At 37.3% G+C, this 25,948-nt stretch overlaps 1 long non-coding RNA gene across 1 annotated transcript in view; it reads right to left on the reverse strand.

Annotated features, from left to right (window-relative positions):
* LOC308188715 overlaps positions 1-4,231 on the reverse strand; it is a 39,302-nt gene extending 35,071 nt beyond the window's left edge. Inside the window, exon 1 of the long non-coding RNA XR_013945713.1 lies at positions 3,238-4,231. This is a non-coding gene — a long non-coding RNA (uncharacterized lncRNA). The remainder of the gene's footprint in view (positions 1-3,237) is intronic.
* Between the last annotated feature and the right edge of the window lie 21,717 nt (positions 4,232-25,948).

Genomic DNA, 25,948 nt, shown 5'->3' on the forward strand with positions numbered 1-25,948 from the left:
TTTTCACTTGTAGAGCTACACTCCCCTCATGCACACACAAAGTAAACTCAGGACCACTTAATCATACGTAAATTTGAATTTGATCTTGCACTGTCCACCTTGTTCTCCAAAAAAGCACCCCAAAATAAAAACCTATATTGAATCTGTGAAATTTACTGAAAATTTTATTTATTAATGTAAAATTCTCCTCTATTTTAAGCCGATCTACCTTCAGGTTCCCATTCAATGAGACTATTACCATTAACATCACAAGGAGCTGAATGCTGCCCTGAAATTGTGGAGGTAATTACTTTTGAAAGCCTTTGACCCCAGGACTCTAGTCATGAACAGATAGCTTGCATTACCTATTTGCTCATTCCACACATTTTCTCCACAGAGAGCAGTGTATTTACATAGAAATTGCAAAAATAGCCTTATATGAATACAGCACTTACTGTGTGCTTTATTTGTACCATCCTCCCTTTCAGGTTTTCTGAAAGGTGAACATTACAATAATGCATACATATTCACAGAGCAATATTGCAGGATAATTCTCACAAGGCTGTTACTACTCACAACTTATAAATGAATTATTAATAGCCACTGAAATCTATAAATAATCATCATATAGTAGGCTTTGTTGGTCAAATTAAGTCATTTAACTGCAGTACAGTCACTAAAGAATATGAAGATCTAATTATCAATTCTTTTAACACAGAATTGAAAAAAATATCACATCAGTCCAAACAGATATTTGATGTAGACCTATCTAACAATATCTTCTTCATTAGCTTTCATCCATAATCTTGCATCTCTCTACCACATTAGGATGGACATATGTATTGCTGCAGAGAAGTCAAGGATTCAGCTGACCAACTACAGTGCTCAGGGTCAGAACTACCATAATGCAACAGAGTTATTGCTCATTATGACCTCAGTAAGAAAGACACTCAGACTCCATATTGATTTAAATGCCATTTATTGGAACAAGCACTAGAAAGAAAAAGAGGACAGATAATAGGATAGATAAGAGGATTTACCAGTGGTGCAGTCACTTCTGCCTACTGGGAGCTGCCTATTCCTACCAGCCAGCTAAGTTTGTCTTGTGGACAAGTTATATGTACATCACAGCACACATCTACACCTACTCAGGTCAACTGTTATGGAAATCATGTTCAGTAGTCTGGTTAGTATCACAACAGTTAGGCACCTAGATTTCCCTATGTTGTGGTTTAACCCGGCTGGCAGCTAAACACCACACAGCCGTTCGCTCACCTCCCCCCTCCCTCTCTGGGATGGGGGAGAGAAACGGGAAAGTGAAGGCTGTACACTGGACTTCATCTGGATCTGTGGATATTTGTGCGTCGTCTAGGTCCTTATAAATTACTTCCCATACGGCTAATTCCCTCAGGTACTGAATTCCCTTCTCCATGGTGGTCCACTTGCCTGGTAGACATACAAGTTCTTCCTTGAAGGGATACCTTTCCTTCACAGCTGACAGGAGACGCCTCCAGAGGCTGTGAGATCGTGTTCCATCTCCAATTGCTTTGTCAATGCCTGCGTCCCTAGCAAGGGATCCCAGCCGCCTGGCTTCCCTGCCCTCTAATTCCACACAATTGGCTCTGGTGTCCCAGCACCGGCGCAGCCAGGTGACAAGCTGCTCACCTATACAGCGACCAAAATCTTTTCGCACATCTCGTAGCTCACGCTGGTATAGAGTCCGGGTAGTTACTGTTGATTTTTCGACACCCTCATCCTCATCTTCATCCTCCTGCACATTTGATGGCCCAGCCTCGTCTTCTCTATACCCAGACCTAGCAGAAGACTGTCTGCGTTCTAAATGACCTGAGTCTCTATACCATTTTTTCACCTTGTCTACAGGGGCAACTTGCACTGCTACAGCTCGTTTCTCTGACCCAGCCACAGGGTCTGCCACAGGGGTTGGAATACCCTCTGCGGGGTCAACTTGCACTGCTACAGCTCGTTTCTCTGACCCAGCCACAGGGTCTGCCACAGGGGTTGGAATACCCTCTGCGGGGGCAACTTGCACTGCTACAGCTCGCTTCTCTGACCCAGACACAGGAGTGGGAGCAGCTGCAGGAGCTGGAACTGGAGCGGCTGCAGGAGCTGGAGCAGCTGCAGGGTCTGTCACTAGGTTGATAGTAGCATCAATTGCAGCTCGATAGGCATAAGCCAGACCCCAGCACGCTACAGTGATTTGTGTCACTTTGGAGCTGCCAGAGTCATGACACCTTTTTTTCAAGCATTCTGCCAGCTTTTTAGGATTTTGCAGTTGTTCAGGGGTGAATGTCCAAAACACTGGAGGTGACCACTGCTCTAGAAACCTGCCCATATCCTCCCACACTCCCTGCCACTCGCAACTATCCCGCCTCAAGACAGATCTCCGGATGAGATTCCTAAGTAGTTGTTTAACCCTCAACAAAACCTGAAGCGCATTCAGGAGACATAACAACAAGAGCAGGCTGGTCTGAGTATCCCAAGGATATTCAACATCTTGGAGAATCACCGTAACTAGCTCGGGGGATAAGAGGGTGGTGAAGGAGAAAGGGAGAGTGAACAGGTAGGGTAAAATGTCTTCCCCTGTCCGCTCCACAGATTGGCTCCCTGATGAAAAAAGGCAATAGGTGTAATTGCTAACAGTTTCCGAGATATGGTTTCCAAAGTATAGAGTCGACGACAGTGCTGAGTACAAATACCAGGTTAGAGTCGTGACCAGATATTTCATCATTTCATAAGCCATTGTTACATCGCACAGTACCATAACAATCTTAAACCAGGGCCCGGAAAGGATAAACAGTGCAACAGGGAGCACATACAGAAAGTAACGTGCTATAAGACTCAATTTGGAAAACAGGCACAGCAGACTGGAGATTAAGGCAATCAAAATCATGACTAGCAACTATTAAGCAGGTTCAATACTTATACCAATTTTAGTTTAACACACTCAGGTCAAATCTGTCGATATCTCAACCCTTCGAGCCCCATGTTGGGCGCCAAAAGAACTGTTGTGGTTTAACCCGGCTGGCAGCTAAACACCACACAGCTGTTCGCTCACCCTCCCCCCTCCCTCGCTGGGATGGGGGAGAGAAATGGGAAAGTGAAGCCTGTGAGTTGAGACAAAGACAGTTTATTAAGACAGGAAAATAATAATAACAATAATAATAATAGTGATAATGATAATAGTATTAATAATAGTAATGTGTAAGAAAACAAGTGATGCACAATGCAATTGCTCACCACCCGCTGACCGATGCCCAGCCTATCCCCGAGCAGCCAGCCCCCCACCCCGGCCAGCCACCCCTATATATTGTTTAGCATGACGTCAGATGGTATGGAATACCCCTTTGGCCAGTTTGGGTCAGCTGTCCTGGGTCTGTCCCCTCCCAGCTCCTGCTGCACCCCCAGCCTGCTCCCTGGCAGGACAGAGCGAGAAGCTGAAAAGTCCTTGGCCTGGTGTAAACACTGCTCTGCAACAATTAAAACATCAGCATGTTATCAGCACTCTTCTCATCCTAATCCAAAACATAGCACCCTACCAGCTACTAGGAGGAAAATTAACTCTGTCCTAACTGGAACCAGGACACCCTAACACATAGAAATAAACTGTTACCTTTATGTTGTGATTCATTTTAATATGAAGTAGAAATCTAAAATAGGTCAGATTATTTTCTCCTCAGAATTACTTATTTTTTTACATTAACTGTAATAGAAGGCTGGAAGAAAATTTTAGCTTAGATGTTTGCACCTGGGGAGGTTTAGGTTGGAAATTAGAAGACATTTCTTCTCAGAAAGAGTAGTCAGGCATTGGAACAGGTTGCCCAGGGAGGTGGTGGAGTCACCGTCCTTGGGGGTGTTCAAGGAAAAGTTGGACGTGGTGCTTAGGGACATGGTCTAGTGGGTGATATTGATGGTAGGGGTATGGTTGGCCCAGATGATCTTGGAGGTCTTTTCCAACCTTAATGATTCTATGATTCCATGATTCTTAAGATTTCTTAATTTGCTAAAGTAGTTAAAAGATTACTAGTTTATATACATGTTGCTGGAGATAAGCTTCCTTAACATACATCATTGTTTCTAAGCTTCCTTAACATATATCATTGTTTCTAACTGTTTTAGTTTCATCAATCTAAGAAAAGTTGGTGAGTTTACTAAACTCCATTCTAAGTGTTATGTCATTAAAAGAAAATTTCAGATTCCATTTTTCAGTAAAATAGTTTTTAGCAAAATAATAATAATAATAATAAACACAGTTATTATATGGTATATGTTTTGACTTTGGATAGGCGTGATCAAGTGTTTTTTAGGGCTTCAGCTGTAACAGTAAACTAAAAGATACTGTGATTTATTGCTGCTTAAACTCTCAATTCCCATTTATATGTTGTTTGTTTACATGTCATTGATGAGAATTTAGGTAAGATATCACGCTCTCTGAAAGCTCATTACTTAAACTGTACATCTGTGGAAGACTTTTCAGCGAATGAAATGTATAATAATAGCCTGTAGAATTTTTAGCATTTAAATATGGAAAATATTGCCAACACAGAGATATAAGGTGCCTAGAAACAGCAAAGTCTCACCCTGCTACCTCGCATGTAAATACTAATCATAACCACGCTTACTTTTCCTTGAATTCACAGTGAATTCTCTATCAGCACTTTTAATTGTCTCACAGCAAATTTTAAACTCTGTCTAATGTAATAAACTGGATATTCGGCAGACTCACAAAACAGAGTCAGATGCAAACAGTAAGATATCCACTTCTTGGATGATTTTGTGTATGTCTCCTTCGCATGGTTTAGGTAGAGGAAGGACACTAAGATGATGAAGGGACTGGAGCATCTCTCCTATGAGGAAAGACCAAGAGACCCGGGACTATTTAGCCTGGAGAAGAGAGGTCTCAGGAGGAATCTTGCCAAGGTATATAAATAGCTGAAAGGAGAGTGTAAAGAAGACAAAGCGAGGCTCTTTTCAGTGGTGTCCTGTGACAGGATAAGAGGCAGTGGGCAAACACTGGAATGCAGCAGGTTCCGCCTGAACATCAGGAAGCACTTCTATACTGTGCAGGTGACAGAGCACTGGCATAGGTTGCCCAGAGAGGCTGTGGAGTCTCCCTCATCGGAGATCTTCAGAAACCATTTGGACATGGTCCTGGGCAACCTGAGGTCCCTGCTTGAGCAGGGAGTTGGACCAAATGACCTCCAGAAGTCCCTTCCTACCTAAATCATTCTGCGATTCTATGGAAAAGAGGTATTAGAGCTGCACTAAACTCCACTTGTCCAAAAATACTTGCATCCTGCCCTACTGTATTTGATGCCAGAGTAAAACTTTCACCTTAATGAGAAGCAGGCAACATTTTCTAAGATTCCCACATATGCCTTTGCAGGTTGGCCAGAGGTATCTCTTTGGGTTTATAAGCTCAGTAGGATTGGCTGGATTTGTAACTATATTTTTGAAATGTTCTTGAGATCAATTTAAATATTTAAGCAGTCTTAAAATAAAAATAAGCTGCCTTCTGGCAAAACAGTGGGTTATGCTCTCTTTCACACAGCTATACAGTTACTAACATTCCCATCCCTGTTACCCTCTCTCCTTTCAAATAAGAGAAGCTTCAAATATGACTAAAAATAATTTCTTATATTTTACCTGGTTTATAATTTTCCCAAATATCCCTCAGATATGCTAGAAAATAACCAGCAAACCATATCTTACTTCAGGTATTATCTTCAATGCTGGACCCTGCAGGCATCGCCCTTATAATTTGAAATTAATCCTCAGAATAATTCCTTTAGTTTACCTTTCCTCTGGCTAATTAGTTTGAGAAAATAAATTGTATTAGCTGCTTTAATCAGCATGTCTTCCGAATGTAAGTAAAACACAGCTCAGGGTTATGTAGGGTTTACATGGTCTCTTTAACTATGTTGGTTTCCTATCTAGAAAAGTTATCGTCGTCTCTTCTCATTTTTTCAAAACCTTGACTCACATTGTTTTTGTTGTTGTTGTTTGTTTGCTTGCTTTGTTCTGTTCATTTGTTTTCTTTTCATAGCTCCTTAATACCATGTGTAATCTGAAACACAAGAAAGACCACTCATAGCACAATAATAATTGGGACAGGACCAATACGACAAAGCTCATTACTCAGTTTCTCACGTCTTTTAAGATCTGGACTTTAAGGAGAAATAAAATAGTAGAGAAGGCAAGCAGTAGAGATTTATAAATGAAGAATTATGAAGCACAATATTTTAAATGAAATAAGTTTTGTGGCTTATATTTTAGTTCCTTATATTTCTTATGTGGATCCTGAAAAGAGGGCAATCTAGTTTATGGACTGAGGATAATCTAGCTAGGACTGAGGTTCAGAAAGTCCTTTATTTTTTTCAGTGTTTAAACAACTCATGTATTATTTCATCCTTTAACTTGGCTTTTATCAATCAGTTTCTTCTTCTCACAATAGCATTGTAGACAAGAAATGCATGATGCTAGTTACTTTGGTAGTGGGTACAAGAACAGATATAAACAACTGACTTGAGCACGTTTACTCCAAAAGGTTTATGCCTGCAACATACTGCTTAACATTTGTGTATTGAGAGGAATGGCAGACCAGGATATGTCAACAGCTGAAAACCACTGTCATTTACTTTGTGGTTTGTAATCTAAATCTGACAACAGGAAACACAAATGCAAAAAGCTTGAGGCAAACTTGGTAAGCAATGATTAATGCTGCAGCACTCAGCATAAAGAATGCTGAGGAGAATGGGGAAAAGAGAACTATAACTTATGAGATAGACATAATGATTATTAGCAGTGCTTGATTCTCTCAAGCACGTCATGCACGTAACAAGGAATTCACCAGAAGGCCAAGGCAAGGTCCAGTCTTACCACAAACCCACTAAAAGGCACAGTCATTATGAGTCAGCACTGTGTACAAAACTACGAAGTGCAGCAACGGGCAGGAATTTTGGGAAAGGTTACTGTTAGGATAAAAATGTGTAGTGCAGCTAGAACCTTTTAGTCTTGAAAAATAAACTTTGAAAATGGGTTATTTTTTAAAAGAATTACAATCTAGTAAAAAAATGAAAGTGATTAAATTAATGAAACAAACCCCAAACCACTTAGATTTGTCCTGAAAGTTACTCTTTTCCCTCTGAAAAATAATAGCATCAAATAACAGATGAATATCTCTGAAGTGTTGAGAGGCTGTAAGAGAGTGAGCAGAAAGGAGGACAGAAGGATGGGCGAATAAAATACGTATTCTCAAAGAAAAATTCTATTCTTGTCATGCTGAAATACATTTTCATAAAATGAAAGTTCAACCTTATTGAATCCAGTTGAAAACATCAAATATCTTAGAAGAGAAAATGGATAGTAGAAGTTAGAAATACAAAGTGGATATTTGATATGCAAAGATGCTAACTGGAGAAGCAAGTGATATGGGATACTCAATTTAAAAATTAGAAACATTTGGTGAAGATTGGTTTAACACCCTGGCTTAGTGCAGTGAAATTTATTTCTGACCAACATTTCCTGAAAATAGCTTTATATAGATAAATTATAACTCTTATTAAGGATAAGAATATTGAGAAGGAACTAAATTATTTCTACAAGGGCACAAGATATTCCATCCTTCTTTTTGAGGGGTTAACAGCAACTGAGGCATAAAAAAGGAAGGTGTTGAAAAGTAAATTATAAATGTTAAATATGTCTGAAGAAAGCACATGAACATATAAGAGCTGAACGTGTGAGAAGGCTAAAACAGTACCCACAATCTCCCATGGAAATCTGTTATTGTAAAGTACATGAGAGCTACATTAGTTGACTGGAACTAGGTAAGACAAATAAATGTAATAGAAATTGTTGCTTAAATTGCACCACTGAAATACGTTTATAATGACATGTCCTAAATAGAACTGACGTTAGAAATATTTATCACCAATCTGCATGTAAAAACACTTTGTAAAATCTAAGAATCTAAGAATTTGTAAAATCTAAGAAAATCTAAGAAGGTAGTGAAGACCTCTGCAGAGTTCTAAAAAGCTTCTGGCATGGACTATAACAGCAGATAACATTCCATGTTGAAAATGATAAGGCAATTACTGTGCTAAAACGAAAATTAAAAAAAAAAAAAAAAAAAAAGCAGTGTCTGGACAAAATCTATTCATTGTATGTTGATTATTGGTTGGATTTTTCCCTTTTAAAAATGAGCAGATTGTTCAGAAATTATTCCAGGAAAAATAAAATAAAATAAAATAAAATAAAATAAAATAAAATAAAATAAATCAATTGCCCAGAATGGGGATAATAATTGAAATTAAGGCCACACTGAATTGGTGAGAAGGTCAATGGCTGCAGCATTTGTTCTTCTTCCATTTTATTCTGAAAATAAATGGTACTGGCTACTGCTAAACGAAGGAGGCTGAACCAGGCAAACCATGGGTCTAAATCAGAGTGATTCCCCATTCTTTTATTTCTGTGGCAAATTTTTCCTTACCTTGTAGCTGCGTTTGTACTGGGTTTACGTGGCAAGGTTTTGGTAGCAGGGGGCTGCATGGGAGAAGAATCCAGAAGCTACCCGATGTTAGATAAGGGCCAGTTTCAGCCGACTCCAAAGGGACCTGCAGCTGGCCAGTGCTGAGCCAATAAGCAATGTTGTTTGCACCTCAGTGGGAGCAGATTTAAGAAAGGGGAAAAAAATGACGCACAACCGCATCTGGGACAGAGAGGAGTTAGAACCAGCCCTGCAGACACGCAGGTCAGTGCAGAAGGAGGGCAGGAGGTGCTCCAGGCACAGAGCAGCAGTTCCCCTGCGGCCTGTGGAGAGGCCCCTGGTGGAGCAGGCTGTCCCCCTGCAGCCCATGGGTCCCACACGGAGCAGATCTCCACGCTGCAGCCCGTGGAGGAGCCCCCGGTGGAGCAGGTGGATGTGGCCTGGAGGAGGCTGCGGCCCATGGAGAGCCCGCGCAGGAGCAGGCCCCGGGCCGGAGCTGCAGCCCGTGGAGAGGAGCCCACGCAGGAGCAGGGGGTCTGGGGGGAGCTGCCGCCCGTGGGGGACCCGTGCTGGAGCAGTTTGCTCCTGAAGGTTGGACCCCGTGGTACGGAGCCGTGTGGGAGCAGTTCTTGAAGAGCTGCTGCCTGTGGGCAGCCCCCGCAGGCTCAGTTCGGGAAGGACGGCATCCCGTGGGAGGGACCCCACGTGGAGCAGGGGCAGAGAATGACCATGAAGGAATGGCAGAGACAAAGCTTCAGGGACTGACCACAGCCCCCATGCCCCCATTTCCCATTCCTCTGCGCAGCTTGGGGGAGGACATAGAAGAGGGTGGATGGGGGTAAGGTTTTTTTTGTTTTGTTTTGTTTGTTTGTTTTTTAGTTTACTAAAATTTATTACCTATTACTAACAAGCTTGTTAGTAATAGGTAATAAATTTTATTAATCTCCCTATGATGAGTTTGTTTTGCCTATGACTGTAATTTTTTGCCTATGATGGTAATTGTGGAGTGATCTCCGTGGCCTTATCTCAACCGTTGAGCCCTTTTCATTGTATTTTCTCCTCCTTTCCCGTTGAGGATTGGGAGTGAGAGAGTGTTTATGGTGGAGCTCAGCTGCCCACCACCACAGTTTTCTGCCTCCTTAATTATACTTTGTTATCTGAGTATGAGAGAGCTGGGACTATTCAGCCTAGGCAAGAGGAGGTTCAGGAGGGATCTTATCACACCTGAAGGGAGGGTGCAAAGAGGATGGAGCCACGCTCTTTTCAGTGGTGTGCAGTGACATGAGAAGAGGCAGATGACCTCCTGTGATCTCCTCCAACCTTAACCTTTCTGTGATTTTGTGATCGGCTATTTCTTTCTTTCCCATAGTAAAATGGGAAAGGGAAAAAGACCAATAAACAATTAAAAATATGATTACATAAGTCTTCTTTTAGCTTGTGGTCTTGCCATTCCCAGTTATCCCAGCTGACATATCAAGGGAGTAGAACATATTAAAGTGAATCAAGTACAAGCACTTCCTTCTGTTAGTTTTGGAGGGCACTTCCACTATGCATCTGGGAAGCATGGGATTTCCTTATTTATTTATTTATTTATTTATTACTGGTTATACACTATAAACTCAAGGACATAGAAAAACCTGTAAATGTGCCTGAAAAAAAGTTTCAATAATATACACAGATAAAATGGGAGGTGTCATCCAAGAGACAGCTAATAGCTGTAAAGCTACATAGTGTATAAAAATATAGCACTCAATACAGGTGAACATAAATTATGTTGAAAATAAAACTGTGAAATATGACAGCAAAAAGTAGAGGAAAATATTTTGTTAATTTAAGTTCACTTAATAGTTCAGGTTTCTTCCTAAGCAGAAACAGATTGCACTAATATAGTGAACAAAAGTACTATTACTAACCTTGTCATAGCTATTTATCATTTTCAACCATCTGCAAACCATTTAGCCATCTGCCTCTTCAGGTTCATGGATTTCAAAAATGGAAACAGTAATATAAACGTTTAATGATGTGAACTATCTTGAGGGAAAAAAATACATTGCACGTAGAGTGTTTAAAAAAATAAAGTATGGTTCTAAAAGACATACAGCACAAATCTTAGAGAAAGTGTCGTGGTTTTGGCTGGAACAGGGTTAATTTTCTTTGTAGAGGCTTACACAATGCTGTGTTTGGGATTTTTGATGAAAATAGTAGCAATAACACACTGATGTTTTCAGTTGTTGCAGAGCAGTGCTCACACAGAGTCAAGGAATTTTCTGCTTCTCGTGCTGCCGGGCCAGGGAGAAGGCTTGAGAGTGAACCAGGAGCTGGGAGGGGACACAGCCAGGATAGCTGATCCAGGCTGACCAAAGGGATGTCCCATGCCATATGGTCTCATGCTCAGCAATAAAAGCTGGGACAAAGAAGGAAGAAGGAGGGACTTCAGGAGTCATGACATTTGTCTTCCCAAGAAGTTGCTACACATGGTGAGCCTTGCTTTCCTGGGAGTGGCTGAACACCTGCCTGACAATGGAAAGTAGCGAATGAATTCCTAGTTTTGCTCGGCTTGTAAATTTTTTTTAGTAAAAAAAATTTTTTACCTAGTAGTAAACTTTACCTAGTAAACTGTCCTTATCTCAACCTGAGTTCTCACACTTTTACCTTCCCAGTTCTCTTCCCCATCCCACCTGTGGAGAGGGAAGCAATTTTTCTTTGGTAACTTGGTGCCTTGTCTTTATTAATCTTAGTGGTCTACTATCTGCAGCTCTGTAACCTTTCTTATTATTATTTAGGCAGTATTTTCCATTTTCTCTTGACTTAATGTGTTTGGTTTTGAGTGCTCATGCTGTACTTGTCATATTGTATGGTTGCTTTTCTTATTCTTATGCACCCATAAAAGCAGATTTTGTGTTTGTGGTGTGTTTGCATGAAAGTATGTATCACTAATCTCAGAGCTGACTCTATCAACTTAGAGTTGACTGTTATCTGGCTTTCTTTCCTGGACTTGTTTTGTAAACTTTGGTTTATATTAAAGACAACAAAGCATAATTCTTAACTGAGTGGTAATAGTCATTTGAATATGTGATAAATATTATCTAATAATATTGTGAACAGGAATTTAACAGCCAATTAGTGTGCAATTTTACTTCTGATTAACATACTTCAAACAGTACTAATAACGTTGTGAAGAGTCACATCCAATAGAGACTTGATGCTCCTCTTTATAACATAAAATGCTCTTTAACATAACATTAAAACATCATCATCTTCATCCTCTTTATTGCTGACACCTGCTGCACTGGTGAGAGCTCCCAGCAATGAATGCTCATCCAGGACTATTTTGCTCCTTGTCCAGATAGGACACCTAGGGAGAATTTTCCTTCTTTTATTTCCAGTGTCAGTGCCTCTCTCTATCTCTCTCCGTCTCTCTGTCTTCTTTTATAATTTTTCTGCTGGAGTAGATTTCACTGGGGAGTTGATGAATACCATCAGCTGGGCCCTCTACTAACAGAGATCTACATCATGAAAGACTTGCAGCATCCTTGGTGCAGTAGAAGAGAACTGGGCTGTGAGGAATGCTTACTTCAGGCAATAGTTGGGTCAACAAAAATACTTAGGGCTGAGAGAAAAAGGAAGGATAACGTGAGCTTGGAATGAGGGTTAAATGGTGCTTTCAAAGAAAGGCATCATCCTACAGTTTTTAGTATTACTTTCTCGTATATACAGACTTTTTTTCTTTACTTTCAGCCAGATCAAGGGCTTAATTTATTTTTTTTCCAAGCTCTTTCTTCATGCTCTTCATGCTCTTCATCATTCTTCATGCTCTTTATATAACTGCTTCTTATACTCAGTGTCTATTGCCTGGGGTAGAAACAACATTGCATTTGCTACAGTGATTCCTAGAACTTATTTTCAGAGGCAGTTACTTACTGTCTTCATCATGAAATGTATATGGAAGAAAAATGGAATAATCTGAATTGAAGAAATTCTATAACAAGTACTGAAAGAATCAAAGATATGATTAAAGTCAACTTTCCTGAGTGCATGTTAAGATATATACAGAACAAAACTCTTGCATGGTCTCTCAGGAGCACACAAAAGCAACCATACTGTCTTGCACAAAATGTTAATTCTTCTACTGTGAGTCCTCGTCCTCTTTTTTTTTTTTTTTTTTAAATATATAAGCAGCTTGACCTTCTCCATCCATTTAGAATGCAATTTTTCTTTCCTCTTTCTCTTTTATGGGAGTTCAGTGCTCCCATATTTGAGGTGTGTTTTATTTATTTATTTTTCCTTCTAGATAAAAGACAAGAAATGCTATTGCGAAATATAAAAAGATAAAATGAAATGTTGAGATTGTCTTGTCCTTTCATGTGTTCCTATGTTTTCACCTCATTTCCATCCAGTTTGTCTATGATAATGTAATTTGCAGCATTTGTAAATTTGATGAAGACAAGTTTGGCATTTGTTAAGGATATGAGGGGATTCACCAAATTTAGTGGACTCCAGGACTCAGGGCTCCTCCTCTGCAGCTGCTGAAGCCCAGCTGGGTGTAGCCTGTGAAGCGAGGGGCTCCCACTCCCACAGATGCTGCTGCTGTTCCCACTTATAGGTTTGGCTGGTAGTGAGGCTGGGCCCATGTCTTAGAGTTGTACATGCACACACACACAAACACGTGCATGACACTAACATAGCAGACTACCATAGACTACCAAAGACAGTCTTGCCTTGGCAGCAGCCCCACAAACACCAACAGGACTCACATAAAATAGTCCAGTCCTGCTCCTCCTCTCCAGCTGATTAGGACTGACATGTGAATCACACACATGCTCACAGAGTCACGTATTGCATATCAGTATACAAATATCCGTGGCCAAACACTGGGCTGTGCATGCAGGTTTCCCATATTCACAGGCTATTTCATCTTGATGTTCCTTACTACATAGCCGTGTTCTTGCATACTCACCTCATGTTGATGTTGCACCATTGCAGTCATAGATCCCTTGAACAGACCCCAATTTTCCTAAAGTTCACACCCAGACACTGGCTTAGAACTTTTGCCATTCCAGTTGTAGGTCTCTTGCTTGCTGGCTAGTCCAACTTGATGTTTGCTGGTGAATGACACATGTACACACATTCAGTTTTAAATTCCATTGGGAAGATAAACACACAGTTGCTGACACACAGAGCTATAGCCCTTGAAACTCGTAGCTTTTTTTCATTTGGTAATACTCACATATTACAGCATTTACATAGGACAGAGAGTGAGATTTCACAGTACAGAATAGTTAAGGATGTAACAAAAGGATAGACTGCATGGATCAGATATAGGTGCAGTCAGACAAGCACTGTAACTGGATGCCTGCTTACGTGATGAACCCTTTTACCCACCCTCCCCCATTTTCCCATGCTTCTTTGCTCTGATACACCTGAATCATTCCTTTTACCTGCCTTTGGCCCTTCTCCTGAACAGACAGTAATAAGTTATCACAGTCCCACAAGCCCTCTCAAATATCCCATAATACTCATGCTAGTCTTATTTCCCTCTTTTTATCAGTGACAAATTGAGGCCAACACTTAAAAGCAGTACCTGAGCTCCTTCTCTAAGGACCATCCCTCAGATGCTGAAAGGTTCTGGTCCTCCCTGTTGTTTCCATTGCTACACAGTCCTTAATGTCTGTGTGCCCATGTGCTTAATTTATCAGTTTACCTCTAACTTGTTATTTCTGTTATACTCTGTATAGTCCTTAACCAGATAACTTAATGAAACAAATGCTCTTCAATTTCATGTAACCTTGCAGACTTGGTACAAGCTCTGCTGAAAATAAAAATAACTGAGTATCCACAAATGAAAAAAAAAGTAAAATCTGAATTTAAATATTTTTACTAACACTGTGCATGAACTTTTGTTAAAACATTTAACTTACTTAATTACATTTCCATAAAGTGAGTTAAGAGAAAATGTTAAATCAATGTTTTTGATAAGTTTCATTTCTTTTAGAGTTTCTGTTTTACACTGGGCCTTATCAAATACCAGTTGAATTAGAAATACACAGTATTAGAAACACTGTGCTAATTTTAACAGTGTCTGTATAATTTTCTATATAAAACATTAGTATCTCAGCCACACAACAGGAAGTCTGTATTAAAATACACACAAAAGAAAAGAAAAAAAAACTTTTTCATATTGACAAAAATATAAGGTGTCTGATTTGCAATAGTAATGACAAATTCTGTTTCTCATTTTCTGTCCTTTTTTCTTTCTCTTTTTCTTCCTATACGTTTGCAATTATGGTTTATTTTCTTAAAGGTCTTGATAAAGAGAAACATGACACATTTGTGGAAAATCCCAATAATGTATTTTCATTACAAAAATATTGCATAGATTTTCAGACCTTTGAATATTGTCTGCCACTTACAGTTACAGTCTTCAGAAGGGTCAGAACAGAATATTGGCATAGTATAAGGATTAATTGTTTATCTTTATGGACAGAGAGTGTTTTGTGTGTGTGTGTGTGTTTACTGTGATTATAATTTTACAGGACTTTTCTGAAATGAAACAGTAAATCAAAGACCAGAATAATAGTCTTGATGGGAACGTATAACATCCTGCACTTCTCTGTGTATATCAACAATAACTCAAGCTGTCCTATTATTTTTAGATACAAGGTAACCTCTTGCACACAACAGTATAGGTCCCCACCAAAATAAGTTCACTGGAGTCAAGACAATTATATATATTTTAATCAAGAGGTATTTATACTCAGAAACAGTTTTTCCCATATATAAAATAAAGATTAACTAATAGAAAGGGAGTTCGCCAACATGTTGAAGAAGAGTGAGTCCCTAAGAGATTCATCAGACCTTGTATATTTATTTACCACTTGAATCAAATATTTACTAATAGGTAATCTGTTTTTTCCTGTTATTCACATTATGGGGCACCAACTTAGACGTTCATAGCATACCTGTGGACCTCTGAATATAGCAAAATCTAGTATAGGGTGAAAAAAAAATGTTCTAAAAATACTCTCTGAAAAAGTTTCATTAAAAGTTAACTGAGGTTATAGAAGTGAATGAATGACTACAGAATTTTTAGAGTTTTGAATTTAGAGTTTTCTGAATGCAAGTTTTTAATTAATCTGCATTACAGTTCCTGTGGTTGATATATATCATGATATAATCTATACAGTCTTTATGTCCATTCCCCATTAACCCTCTCCAAAAGATGATCAGAAACTTCATATTAAAAAGCTCTCTTTCATTTTCCCCATGTAACAGTATGTGTTCCTCTTTAATTAAAAAAAAAAAAAAAAGTGGGCATTTAGTTTTTATTGCTGTAATTGGATAAAACTTACCTAAATGTTTTGAGATTGATATCCATCTTTGTAAATTTCTTTTACTCATTTCACTTATTTGGATCATCATTTTGTTCTGAATTTAATTAGCAGCCTTCTAAATGCTAAGTTCTTTCAGAAGTAGTTTGTTTTATTTAGTTGTTAATATACTGTTTAGATTACAAATGTGTGTTTCAAGTTAGGTCTTTAGTAATTAATTGAGCTATTATTAGTTGACTCATTCATTATGTGTGAGAAGAGAATAATAAGTTTCCAAGAGCATGGCACATTAGTATGCAAAATAACAGGAGGATAATTACCGGCCATTTGCTGCAAGGTAAAGTGTTTTCTCTGAAATTATCTTTTAGAATACTCAAGGAATGTTTTATAATAAAACATGCAGTAGTCAGTATACCCAACAGAAGCATATTCATCTGCTTTCGGTAAATATAGTATCATTTTGTTATGGCAGAGGGTTTGTTTGTTTGTTGTTTTGTTTTTGTTTTACTGTATAATGTAATATCTTGAAAAACTTTTCTGAGGTACTGTTTTGATGCCTTCAGTAATACAGATCAATTCATTCACTGAACAGGTCACACTGAGATTACTTCTAGAGTATGATACTACTTAAAAGAGTATATGCCTCTGACATGTTTAAGGAAGGCCAGAAAAAGAGAAATTGAAAAATGAAATTAAAAATGAAAATGATGTTAGTAATAATGGTACTAATGATATTAATGACAATAATAATTGTAAGAATATGTAGGAAAGAGCCTGCTCCTTTAAGGATATCTGGTCAAGGACCTTTTCCAATGCAACAAATGGATAATTAGAAAGGGAAGCAGTGACCTACCAGTGCAGTTCTTCTTTATGGAACTTTTTAGTAAAGATGTTTCAAAAGATTGCAAATAATAATGTTCCCTCATCATTAAATTAATCTCACTCTTGGACAGAGTTTAGTGGATGTACAATTTGAACTCAGAAATATAACTCATTCATCACATTAATTATTCCTCCATTTCAAAATAGAACACTCACAGCAGCTATACCTTTATAATCCCATAAGCTTTTAATTTTTCTGCCTCAGTTCCCTCCCTCACCACATAATCACTTCATCTTTCTCTCTGTTTTCCCCAGCTTGTTACTGTTTCAGGCGTGTGCCAGAAATGAATGCAGTATGTGCCAAATACACACAATTACAGTTCTGTTAACCAGGGTGGGACAATTATTCATGTAATCAGAATATTTTTCTTTGTGGTTTTCTGCAACAGACTTTCCATTTGGTTCACTTATGTCTTTATTTGTACAGTCAAAAACTGTATCTGTCTATATTCTGAATTTTAGTTTTTCTTCTAATCTCAGAAACGCTGAGTGGTCGGCGCTCTCCCTCACTTCTCACTGAGGAAAAAGTCAAGAGGAGCTGAGATACTATCTCTCACGAGCAGATACTCCAGGGTCACACATATGTAATGCAAAATGAAAGAAGAAACGCTTTCCCAGGGAGGAAAAAAAAAAAAAGAAAAAGTGACTCAGCAAGGGAAGATTTAAAATAAAAGACCAAACCAAACCAAACCAAAAATTTCCACACCTAAATTTCTTCTGTCATGTTTTTTGAAACAAAACCTGTAGCAAGTGTTTACCATAAATCTCTTCTATACAAAAGCAATGCATAATACCATAGTTTTTCTCCTTTTTTAGAAGTAGTTGCAATGTTGCATTTCTCTCTGTATCAAAAAAAAAAAAAAAAATAAGATAGAAGACGAAAAAAAGATGGTGTATTCTTTGGCCTGTGTTTTGTCTGGTGCACTTGCACCAGCAAGTACAATACAAAATAATTTCAAAATTACGTGTATTACACCTGCCTTTGTGGCACACATATGGAACCTTTCCAGGAAGGCCTTTGTTACCGTGCCATCTGTCCACTGGGCCATGGGATTTGACTGCAAGGACAGACAGATGTGTCCCCACTAGTAAGGTAAGATGCGTATGGGCTTTTCTCACTGAGGGATATCAGGATCGCACAGTTTCTACATGCTGACTCTTCATCTGTTCTTCAGTGTGGAGGTGTGCCAAGATGTGCATTTGGGTTGGAGTACAATCAAGCATTCAAAAAGCCACCTAAACCTAGCCTGTGCATTTCCTAGAGCTATGTATACATAGGCTACTAGTCAAAGTGCAATTAGTGATGTTTCTGCTAATACTATAGTTTAATGTCAGCTACACAAAGAACTGAACTGAAAAACAACACAAACAGAAATCAGGGAAAAGCTACATCTGTAGCAGATAATATGTGGTGTTTGACCATTTAGACCTGTAAATGAGTACTTTGTGAGACAGTTTAACTATTTTGTTTCTAATTTGATTTGGAGTTACTCCTTCTGGTAAATACCATGATCCAAATATATATCCCCAACGGTCTTTCCTAATTCATGTATATATATATATATATGTATTAATAGAGGTAAAGTGAAAACTAATGTTGCTTTAATGTTTGGCTTTTTGTTTATCCTCTCAGTGAAAAAGTTTTTCCTAATATTGTACTGGGTCTGGCTGGGATGGAGTTGACTGGATGCAGCTTCATGCCACTCCCTTAAGTTCTATCACTGTTCACCAGAGAGAAGAAATCAGTATCTCCCTCTCTGTTCCCCGTTGTGAGGAAGCTGTAGGCTGCAATGAGGTCACCACTTAGTCTCCTCTTCTCTAGACTGAACAATGCAAGTGACCTCAGCTGCTCCTCATTAGTCTCACCCTCTAGACCTTTCACCATCTTTATTGATCTCCCTTGGACACTTTCTAGCAGTTTTAAATCCTCCTTATATTGTGGTACCCAAAAGTGCACACAGAGAACAGGATCTCAAGAAAACAGTCAAAATCTTTGCAGCAATACATGATATGAGGATGAGAAACAACAGTCAAAATTGATAAGGGAAGGGCTCCAGCACAACACACTGAGAAACCCCTTTCCCATGAGGCAGTGAAAGTGATTGCCCAGGAAGGTTCTGCGGTTTCCATTCCCGGAGATTAATTTAAAGACCCAATTGGATAAAATCCTGAGGAACCTGTTCTGACCTCAGAGTTGACCCTGCTTTGTACAAGAGATTAGGATAGAAAGCTCCTGAGGTATCTTTTAACTAGAATTACTCTCTGATCATATAATTCTGTAACTGTATGATTAAGAATGAACTAATTAGGTCTTTTGGAAATCTTTTCCTACCCCATTGTCATATTCCTGGCCATGATAACTTTAACTTTTATTTACTGCAGAACAGTCCAGAAGAGTCTGAGCTTGAAGTTGGGAAAAAAAAAATGTACTAGAAATAAAGAGCATGAATTTCATACTTACATTTTAGTTCTGAAACTTATGATTTTTCTTCCATATCTAACATGAGTTGTATAGCCTTATCTGCTCAACAGACTAGTGACTGGTAGAGACAGTGAAAACATTTCCATACATATATATATATATATATATATATATTTTTTCCCCCCAGAATTTGTTGTTCTATCAAAATAGTAATATTTCATAAAGACAGTTTAGTGTCAACAGTTCCACCAGAAACACTTCAGTTTTATTTAGTGCTTAGACAGTCTCAGCTACCTGTGTCAGCTAGGCTTTAGAAGTCGTGGGTTGGAGGAATTTGTGGACAGCAGGTGTTCTCAGGACAGTAACATGCAGAACAAGATTCTAGCTGGACACATTTCCGCTCATGAATAATGAAATAACCCCCTGAGCTTTCAACATTTTCCATAAAATGGAATTAACTGTTTTCTTAGAGACTTTCATGGATCTTTCTTTGAATTGACAATCAGATCCCCTTTGGGATTCATATTACTGTATCGTTTAAAATTGCTATATGGACCTCCCAGAATTCTTGATTATGTTGTGCAACAGCAGATGCGTTATCTTTTCACTCCTTAAGTAAACACTCTCATCCCAGGAAGATTTTGGTGGATGTTAACTTTTTTTTTTTTTTTTAAATCCTGTTTGTTTTTCAATGTTTGTGTTTGCTGAGGAACCAGCAGTTAAAACACTGTATAGAGGCTAATGCTTTGTCATTAAGTATCATATACTTCCAGTTCTGCACATGCAAAGGAAAAACATTTAGTTTTGTTTTCTGATAATCAGGTCCTGGTCTGATGATGAAGGATGGTAAAGGACAGGTAAAAGCAGGCATGTAGCACATCAGATGCTGTTGCATTATAATTCTGTGCTGCACAAGTGTAAGCATCTCTTTCTGAAATCTATGGCGAATTAAGAAAATAAAGCTTACTATTAGAGTCATGGCAGGTTTCCATATCTTATCAACAGAAGTAACAACAACCATGTTGAAGGACAGAGTTATATGTAGGCGATTATTTTTATTGTGGTATATTGAAAGTGTTTTATTTTTTTGTTTTTGAGAATGAAGGCACAGAATGAAGGCATGAAGCACAGAACTCTGTTACTAGACTGAAAAGCATTAAAAATGTCTTTTAAGATATGAGGCTACTAATGACTAAGTTCATTATAGGTGTCTATTAACGCTATGACATTTGATACAGTACCTTTATAGTTTATGGTGTATCTGTATCTTTGAACATTGTTTGGGATCACAACTTTAGCTTCAAGCTTTAACATTGATCAGTCCCTGCTCAGATGGCTTAAAGTGTTGCTTACATTTTACTCATCCATAGTTCTTTCACATTGTGGGGGGAAAGGTATTGTATTTTCTAATGTTGCTTAAAAAAAAAAAAAGTGCCATATTTTTATACTGAATTTTATAATCCCTGGATTTTTAAGATTGATTTAGTTTTAAGGTAATAGAAACACTCTTTTATAGACAACTATACTGCATGTTCTGTGAACATAAAGGCACTTAAAAGTCATATTTCAGACTTTCAATCCTTTAACACTAAAAATAGTATTTTACTACATGTATTGAATACTCTTATTACTGGAAACATTTGCACTTAGCAATTATCTACAAAAAAAGGTCTTTCTGCAGTTGTGGCTCAATATGTGGTAAATGCATTGCAATTTGAAGCAATAAATGCTTCATGATGATCCATTTCATGCAAAATTGACTTTACCACATAAATAAAAGAATATATGTTTACATATATACCTCTACATACTATAAATAGATTTATTATATTATATGCAATAAGGATACAATCTATTATATACACAATATTATCTACGGTAGTAGTATAGTAATTATAGACTTTGTATATAGTATATATATATATTGTTTTTCTGTTCAACCAACCAAAGGGAAACTTCACAACCACTGCTTTGATTTTACATATATCTATATATTGTTTAATATTTATTATACAGTATATATATTATGTACTGTATATATTATATAGTACATACATAATCCTCAGGATCTTCTGGGTGGACTCTGTCTTGGTTTCGGCTTCCCTGGCAGTAGGTAAGCCATGAAGAAAATTACCTATATCCCAGACAAAATCAGGACAGACTCCTACAGACAAATCCTACAGTCATTCAACTTGGTCTGCAAGCACAGCTCACATGTTTAGGAACAACTGAGATATATACCTTGACTGGTTCCACAACTGTAAACCTCTTAGCTGCCTTAACTGCTTTTGTCACTTTGTATTAAATTAGAACCCACTGCTGTGATGAAGAGACTTGTCTGTTCTGATTTTTTTTTGTGCTATATAACCTCTTTTTCATAGAGCAGTTGGCTAATTGGCTGCTCATCTTTGCTTCTTAACATGTAGCAAATGCTTTTTTTTTTTTTCCCATTTTTTTTTTCCATTTACAGGAAAGCTCCATATTCCACACTAAACAGGTTATTTTTACTTTTCACTGAAAAAATTGTACCTTATCATCTTATTTTAGAATCACAGACACAACTGATATTGTGCAACTGGCCATTTTTAGATATGATTTGAGACAATCTTTATCAAGCTGACACATTGTCAGCATTCAGAGAAGATAATAAAAGGGGGAAAGCATAACCACTTTATTGGAAATATGTTTTACTTAATCAGTCTTACATCTAATACAGGTCCTGCTTCATTTTTTTGGCAATCTTAGGCTTATATATAGGCAATGAAAAAGTAACTTTAGTAAGTACAGGTGAGCACTTTTCTTTCATTTTCTCTTTGCTAGTCAAATTAGAGATAATTCTTTTGATTCTGCACTGCATTGACAAAAGTATAATTTTCGTGACTTTATTGGTATATATATTGGTATAGATATATTGGTCATTTCGTGACTTCATTGGTATGTTCTACATAATTCCTTAATTTAATTTTTAAGAAAATTAAATAACCTGACAAGGGTGATTTGTCATTTGAAATGTATTTTTCAAACAAAATATAGTATCTATTTTATATATATATATATATATGCTACATATGAAATATAATTTTACACAACTCAAAATATTTTTACAATTTGATTTTGGTTTAAGATGTAAAGTATATTAATTCAAATGTGATAAAAAATAAAGCCCATAAATGCTATCAGCAAACATGTAAATCATAGTTTTTAGCAGGCCATTAAAATAAGGTGGATCTGTTCACCCTGATTTCCTTTCTCTAATTGTTTATCTTTAAAACTTCATTTTGGATCAAGAAATTTTGTAAACCAGGTAACAAATAATCAGTGGATAAGAGATGGAGTAACAAAATTTTTGAGAAAAATGGTGTATAGGTGAAATGAACAGGATAAGCTGCTCAGAGGGCTTGGAAGACAGTCACATTAAACTGATACTACTTATCTGGTTTTAGAATCACTGATCAAATATAATACTGTTCAGTCTGTTAACATAGAACATCAATATATTTATTTCTTTATGTCGTCCCAGATTTTTTTTTCCTTCAGTGGGGTGGAGTTTTCTGACCACTTTTCTACAATTAAACATTTTCTGAGTTCACAAGAAGTGAAAAGAAAAGAAATAATATGAGAGAAGTATTATTCAAATTGCACTACTGAGCATTCTCTTGGTGGGCTAACAGTAAGTGTGCTTATTGCCCATGGATTTGCAAATTTTTTAATTGATATATGGGAGCAGAAGCCTTCTGTGTTATACTCCTCTTAGACAAGAACCTACTCTTGACAGTTTGAGAGGGTTGTCTTTATTTCTTATTGCCTGTTTTTTCCTTCTTAATTACAGCATTTAACTTAATAAACACTTCTCACTGCTGAATGTGAAAAAACACCAAGGAGAATTGCTTACAATAATCACCACAGGAGAGCTGAAGTGTTCAGATACTCTCAGATCTCTTGTCATTTAAGTACTGAAAGAAAAGATGACTATATAATTAATTTGGCCTTACACAGCATTTTTTGTTTTAGGAACATAAATTAGTGACATCAAAGATCACTTTGATAAACATCATATATATGTGGCAATGCAGCTAGAGCATAAAATCCTGGACACTAGTTAACATGGTTTAAGGTCTTATCTTAAGATAGATGTGCAGCTTCTATGATGGAAGTTACTGGTAGGTAACTGTCTGTTTAATAGCTATGGCACTTTCTTCAGTTGTTTTCTCAATATACTTCAGACAAGTTTTTTGGACTAGTCAGCCTAATCCTGCTGATTTTGCAAGCAGCAAAGTATGGAGCACTGACAAATATTCACTTGAATAATTGCTAGGGAATGTCATATGTCATTCAACATTCACAAGTTTTCACAAAATGATGGACATATTAACACTCCAAGGACCAAACTTTCAGAACTACTACTACACTTACTCCTGGTTGAGCAAGTCAGGATGTTATGTTGCCATAGTTTCAGCACCCAGAGAAGATTAAAAAAAAAAAAAAAAGGGGTGGGTGGGTGTGGGGGAGGGGAACACAGCTACATCTACGTCATTGGAATATTTTTTAATGTAACAAAATTTTAATTTAATATGGGTTCTGCCTAATCTTTGACACTACAAAATCATACTTTAAACTATTTTTTCTGAGGTATTACTCGTTCTTTTTTTTTTTTTTAATATATTAGGTAACCAAATTATGAATAATTTCCTATTGTCCTAGCTGTCACTTAAGATAGCAGGACAGAGTAGGCGATGAACAAGATGGTTGAAGAGCGGGAGATTTATTCTGGAAATAAAGCCAACTCAGTGAAGAAATAACAAGCCTTCACTTATTTAAAAAATGCTGGCTGGGATCACACAAATATTTTGGAGAATAAATCGATATATGGTACAGGAATCTTAAATTTAAATTAATTTCCAAACTTTATATCACGCTTCCCTTACATGAATGTTATCTCCTGTAGGAATTATTTCATAGAGGAAGATATAAAAGGAGCTGAAGAATAATGTTTAATTACTAACCAGTAGTAAAGATTTTATTAACTTCAAGATTTACAAGAATGCCAAATCAGTGCACCCTTCTCCATCATATTTGATTGAACTTTTGGCTATCACATCAAGATGAAATAGAATCACAGAGTCATAGAATCATAGAATCATTAAGGTTGGAAGAGACCTTCAAGATCATCTGGTCCAATCATCACCGTACTACCAATTTTGAGAGATGTTAAATAGAATCATAGAACAGAGAATCATTTGTAGTAGCATGTAAAACTAGTAAAAAAATGCGTATGAGAGTAGCTATAGAACTCAGTTGCTGAGTTTACCATTGATTGTGTGGACTTCCTGAAGTCACAGAAACTTCATGTACATATACCAATCCCTACTGAAAATCTGAATTCTGAAAATAAGTTTAAAATTTAGCCTAACAAAAACTTAATATAACAAATAATGCAAGCCATATTTTTCTCTAACTCTGATCATCCTATAAAGAAGCATGCTGCAATACAGCAATACATATTGCCTCTTTCATTGTGAAACATATCACCTTTTATAGGAAAAGCATGGGCAGAAGCATACAAGGTAAAAAGAATGCAATGTTCCAGCGTTAGAGATCTATGCCTTACTTAAATATTGTAGGAGCTAGGTAAGACCTGGAATTTGTAGCTGAATCTAAATACTGGGATATAGGTCTGCTAACCTACTTGTACAGTAATATCCAAGATTTTTCAATTCCCTGCATTTTACTAACATTGGAAAAATATGATTAATACTTCTTCATGAACATTTCATCCTGCTGTACTAGTGGGTTGAGATATAGCATACACTTTTAAGACATGGAAAAGAAAAACTGACTTTTACCTAAATTAATAGCTTAATGACTTGGCTTACTTTACTTCCCATTGACTCTCTATAAGAAGACATAAAATTTGTAGCTATTAAATTATTTCCCTGACTAGAACAACTTCTTGTATTGCCATGGAATTCTTACTTGATAGGATGTCTAGATATTACTGCCAGCTGTATTTCAGAAATGAAAGTAAAATCAGATGTTTTTAGCTAATTGTGTGATGGTCTACTTATGCTGAGTAGAACTTAGTGAGCTTAGGTGATACCATGTGGTTTGGGGATTTTAGTAAAGAACCAGATTCTAGTAGGGCTTTAAAGAGAACTAGCGGACCAGGTAGCTGTTGGCATGTAGATAATGTAGAATTAAAAGAGCTCAATGAATTTCAGAGAAAGCTAGTCTCAGTGCTTCCGGGGATCCCTGTTAAGTGGCTATTGGTTAACTTAAATGAAATTATTGGAAACTTAAATGAAATTTTAAATCTCAAAGCCTTTCGTACTGCAGAATTTACCTCTATGAAAGGACTCTCAGAGCTGCATAACCATCTTTGTATTCCCTCACATTTTCTGTGTGTGGTGTGTTTGCTTGAATATGATCGCCAAAATGCTTGGAGAACAAAACAGTCCAATTAGTTTCTGCTATCTTCCTAAGAAAAACGAGAAATAGTGAGTAGACTGTAAACCAACTTCAATCAAGCAACCTAACCTTGGAATTCCGTATGCCACAGTGAGAAATAGCCACTCTGGTACTAGAAAGGTGTACAATTCACACACAAACAATTTATGAGAGTCAAACAGTCCTGGAAACTACATTTAAAGCAAAAACAAACAAATCTCTTATCTAGTATGAATGGTTCATTTGAAGTCGGTATAATCCTTGAAAAGTGAAAGCAGGATTTCAGTTTGAGCATTAACAAAATTGTTAAATGAGTTCAATCCAAGTTTTATTTACTTTTATATGTTAGAACATATAATGTATAAAGCATAAAAGGAAGGGCTTAACTCC

This window comes from Anser brachyrhynchus (assembly GCF_964034855.1).
Source record: "Anser brachyrhynchus genome assembly, chromosome: 2".
NCBI lineage: Eukaryota > Metazoa > Chordata > Aves > Anseriformes > Anatidae > Anser > Anser brachyrhynchus.